Here is a 5,338-nt window from a genome sequence, read left to right on the forward strand (position 1 = left end):
ATAGCCAGACTGATCAACTTTTCTTTTTTTTTTTTTCCTTTTTGTCTTTTTTCGTGTCCAGCAACGGATCGCAACCCTCAGTGTCGCGCCCGTACCGGACTGGGACCGGCAACGGGATCGCAACCCTCGGTGTTGCTCCCACACCTCGCTCAGCCAGTGAGCGGGAACCGGTCTGTATGTGGGATCCGAACCCTCGGCGGGAGCGCCGCCACGCTTCCCAAGCGGCGCACTGTAGCAGTGTGCCACCGGGCCAGCCCCGGGACTGATCAACTTTTCTGATTTTTTTTTTTTCAAATCATCTTGCTGTTTTCCCCGCAGCCTGAGTTTCAGCTAAATAGACTCTAGGCCACCGACCAACACTCAGAAAATACATCTGGCAAAGGAAGACAGCAGCTTACATCCTTGAATGCCTACAGAAAGTTTTTACAGTGTTTGCATTTGTGTTAATTTGCCTGAGATCCTTAGTCCAGTCCTGTGTGGAAGGCAGAGGAGAGATGCTGGGATGGTGTATTAGTTGTGACAGCAAAGTACCACAAAGTAAGTGGATTAAAGAGAAGAGTATTCTCTCACAGTTTTGGAGGCTAGAAGTTTAAAATCAAGGTATGGGTAGGGCCGTGCTTCCTCTGAAGCCCCTACGGGAGGATCCTTCCTTGCCTCTTCCAATTTCTGGTGGTTGCCGGCAATTTGGGGTATTCCTTGGCTTACAGATGTGTCATTGCAGTCTCTCCTTCCCTGTGTCTCAGTCTTCAAATGCCGATCCCCTCTCTTATAAGGACATCAGTCATTGGATTAAGGGCCAACCCTACTCCAGTATGACCTCATCTAAACTGGTTGTATCTGCAACAACCCTATTTCCAAATAAGGTCACATTTGGAGGTACTGGGGATTAGGGCTTCAACATATCTTTTTGGGGGGACACAATTCAATCCATAACAGATGGGAAAAGACATACTAAGAAGTTTTGCTGAATTTTCTTTAGAGGGGAAAGTGGTATGTGTGTTGGTGTGTGGGAAGGCTGACCTGGCCCTGGGGACATCTGGACACCTGTATCTGTCCAGCAATAAAGCTAAGCATACTGTGAAACTCTTCCAAAGAACTTCCCTTTTGCTTGTCTGCTTTTACCAAGGACCCAACACTCCTCACACTGGTGCAAGGTTGACCAAGCTCTGAGCGTATGCCATATCATTCAATCCATGAAACACACCTTGAAGGATAAATTATCATGCCCATTTTACAGATGAGAAACTGAGGTTCCAAGAGATGAAATGGTCAGTTCATGGTCACCGAGCAAATACAAGGTACTGAGAGCACTGGTCTGTCTGCCTCCCATGCCAGGTGCCAGTCAACCTGGTGCCGCACTTCTGGAGACAGGTGGGTAGGCATAATCAATGGCCAGTAGGGGCCAGGAATCCAGATACTCCTGGAAATCAGTTTACCTCCCCCTCTGTTTTCTGTTGGGAGACCAAGCCTAGAGCTTTTCAGGGCTTATTTCTCCCTTAGAGAGAAAGAAACTGATTTGAAGGGACGAGGCTCCAGGTACTGGCTCAGGGTCTATCCCCCTCCTGCCACCTCCAAGTATTAGAGGCTGGAAACTGCTAGTTTTGAAACTGCTTTTTGTCTGCAAAACCCCTAACATTTTTTTTTTTTTTTAAAGATGACCGGTAAGGGGATCTTAACCCTTGGCTTGGTGTTGTCAGCACCACGCTCAGCCAGTGAGCGAACCGGCCATCCCTATATAGGATCCGAACCCGTGGCCTTGGTGTTATCAGCACCGCACTCTCCCGAGTGAACCACGGGGCGGCCCCCAAACCCCTAACTTTTAAAAACAGAAATGGAAGAACTCCAACTTATAAAATGGATGCAAATGGCTCTGAACGTGGGGGCCTCTCCCAACCCTCCCCACATGGCCACCTTAGCAAACTCCAGGTTCTGGCTTTCTCAGTGAGAAAAGTGAAAACAACAGGGAAATGCAAAAAAGAAGTAATAAAAGGACAGCATGTGTTCATCTATGAAGGGTCTTCAAAAAGTTCATGGAAAGATGCATATTATCTTTTCATTCTATTTTGTCACAGACTTTTTGACGTACCCTCTTATTACTCGTGCCCTTAACATGTTCATTAGAAATAGTCTGTAGAGAACTGACCTTAAAGAATTGTTAAAATGTGTCAGGTATGCTCATGGTATTGTGGTTGTGGTTCGAAAAAGACTCCTCATCTTTTAGGACATTCTGAAATACCTGGGCCTTCGTTTTATCAAAACCATCAAGTTCATTGGCTCAACCTAAATCTATTTCTTCTGCTCTTGTATCTGTTTGGAATTTTCCATAATAAAAAGTCTAAATTGTGCATAATGAACAGTGTGACTTCTGTAATTCCTTTAAAATCAATGAAAAGTTGGAAAGGAAAAAAAGCAAGAGAGAAGCCACAGGAGCGGCGCGGAGAGAGGCGGTAGGAGTGGGGAGTTTGGGGGAGACATAGCCGTGTACCGTGTCCCCCCACGCGGGCGACCCCGACCTCCTTCCCCTGTGGCTTGCAACTCATGCTTCAAACTCCCGAAGGTAGCAGGCTGCGCGCAACCCCGGCATCCGGCGCCTCATCGGCCACCCGTCCATCCATCCGTCCGTCCGTCCGTCTGTCCGCCGGCCATCCACCCAGCCATCGGTACCTCCCGTTCCAGGGTCTCTGGCATCCCCTCCTCCCCTCTCCGTGCGGAATTCGAACCCCGAACCACCCCGCGCCGCTCGCCCCAGCCCGGGTCCCGTAGCCCCGCGGCGCGCCCCGCACTCACCCGCAGGCTCCCGGCTGCGCTGAGCTCTGCACGAAACTGAAAGCAGACGCTGGGAGCCGCTGGGCCAGTGCAGGCAAAACCGCCCGCCGCTGCCGAGAAATCACGTGGATTCGAAGTGCCAGCCCGGACGCGGGCGGGGGCCAGGCTCGCCCACTCCCTGCTGCGCCCGCGCCCCGGCGCCGCCCTGCGACCTGCGAGGACGGGACCCCCCGGACAGCCCCAGGGCACGCGTGGGCACACTTTCGTGGATGCCAAACTGAGACAGAGAAGTGAAGATCGGCTCACGACAGGAGCGTGGGCAGGTGGGGAGTCAGGGCTGCGCAGGACCCCAGGCGGAGTCCCCCTCGCCGTGCCTCGTTGGAGACTAGACAGGATGGGAAAGAGGAGACGCCCCTGGCCTGGGGTGCGCTCCAGGATGAACGGAAGGGAACAGGGAATAACTGCAACAGCAGCTGGTCTTACTAACTGAGCCCTTGGCCGGCTGACCCGGGCGCGATAAACACTATTTACAAATTTATCTCGTCCGATCCTCCAAGGAACCCTAAAAAACAGGTGCAACTATCGCCCCATTTTACGCATGAGTAGATGAGGCTCAGAGAGGAGAGAGGTGAAGGAACTTGGCCAAGTCATACAAGGAATCACAGGCAGAGACGAGGGCGAGATGGAGAGAAGAGCAGCAGGAAGAGAAGGTAAAGGGGGCGGGGGCAGGAAAAAAAAAGGGCGAATGGCTCCCCCAAGAGGGGATCAGGGGCAATCCTGAAAGGCCGCTAGTCCAACCACCCTTCAAAGCTTCCCTTCAGATTCTGGAGATCAGCGCATCTCACCTGCCTGTAACCACCTCAGTTTGTTCTGCTGCAGCCTCTATCCTCTACGACCTGCTCTGGCTGTGAGAGTCATAGGGAGGACGCGGGGACACCCTGGGAGCCAGGAAATGGACTCAGTGGCCTTTGAGGATGTGGCTGTCCACTTCACCCTGCAGGAGTGGGCTATGCTGGATCATTCCCAGGAAAAAACAATACAGAGAATGTCATGGGGGAAACCTGTACAAACTTGGCTTCCACAGAAAAAAAAGGGAAGACCAGAACATTGAATATCAATACAAAAATCACAGCAGAAATCTAAGGTAAGTAATCACACTGCAGACAAAATCAATGAAAATAAAGAAAGTCATCATTGGGGAGAAACCTTCAGTCAGATACAAAATCTTAATCTGCATGAGAAAAATTTTCCTGGAGTAAAACCATGTGGATGTGGTTTGTGTGAAGAAGTCTGCAAGTGTCATTCACCCCTTAATAGGCACATCCCATCTCATATTAGACCTAAACCATATGAGAATCAGAAATATGGGAACGATATACACATAAGCAACGTGAGAAAGCCTTCAGTTACCACTCCTTTCAGGTTCATGAAATATCTCGCAGAGAGAAATGCGATGACTGTAAGGAATGTGGGAAAGCCTGCATTTCTCTCAGAAGTGTCCGAAGACACGCAATAACACACACTGGGGATGGACCTTGTAAGTGCAAGGTATGTGGGGAAGCCTTCGACTACCCCAGCTCATTTCAAAGTCGTGAAAGGACTCACCGGAGAGAAACCCCAGGACTATGAACTATGTAGTAAAGCTTTCAGTTCTTTTTTTTTTTTAAAAAAAAGATGACCGGTAAGGGGATCTTAACCCTTGGCTTGGTGTTGTCAGCACCACGCTCAGCCAGTGAGCGAACCGGCCATACCTATATGGGATCCGAACCCGTGGCCTTGGTGTTATCAGCACCACACTCTCCCGAGTGAGCCACGGGCCGGCCCAAAGCTTTCAGTTCTTACAGATTCTTTTGTGAGCATGAAAAAACTCCTATAGGATAAAAATGCTAAATATAAGGAAAGGCTAAATGTAAGGAATGTGGAAAAGCCTTCAGTTCGCCCATACGTGGACAAAAACATGTACAAATGCACACTGGATTGAAACCCCATGAATTTTAAAAGTACAGGAAAGTTTAAAATTTTACCAGCTACTTTAAAATCATGTGAAAATCCACACTGCAGTGAAATCAAACAAATGTCCAAAATATGGAAAGCCTGATGAAAATTAATTCATGTATCATCCTCCAAAAAATTTACAACATGAAAGAAATGTAGTAAAAGTAATAAATATGTTTATTAGTGGCTTAAAAATGAGCAAACAAAAACCAAAAGTTTACTACAACCTCCCTGACTTTTTGCACCTGCCTAGGACAGGAAGCTCCCCTCCTCTTGCAGAGGACGTATTCATCCTGTTGACAGATCGGCTGCTAGGAAAGCCTCCTACCCACATCCCTGTGACAGCCCCACAGTGAAGCAGCTTTCACTCCCAGACCACTGCTCGCCCGCCTCCCAGGCCAGGTGTGTGGGAGGTGGGGGCGAGTGTGAGGGCACTGCAAGGCAGTGGTCAAGAGAACAGCCATTAGCATCAGACATCCTGGGTTCAAGTCCTACTCTCTAACTTACTGGCTGTGTTACGCTGGCCAAGTGCTTTTTTTTTTTTTTTTCCTTTTTGTCTTTTTCTGTGTCTGGCAAC

The sequence above is a fragment of the Galeopterus variegatus genome, unplaced genomic scaffold, assembly GCF_000696425.1.
Source record: "Galeopterus variegatus unplaced genomic scaffold, G_variegatus-3.0.2 Scaffold828, whole genome shotgun sequence".
Taxonomy (NCBI): Eukaryota; Metazoa; Chordata; class Mammalia; order Dermoptera; family Cynocephalidae; genus Galeopterus; species Galeopterus variegatus.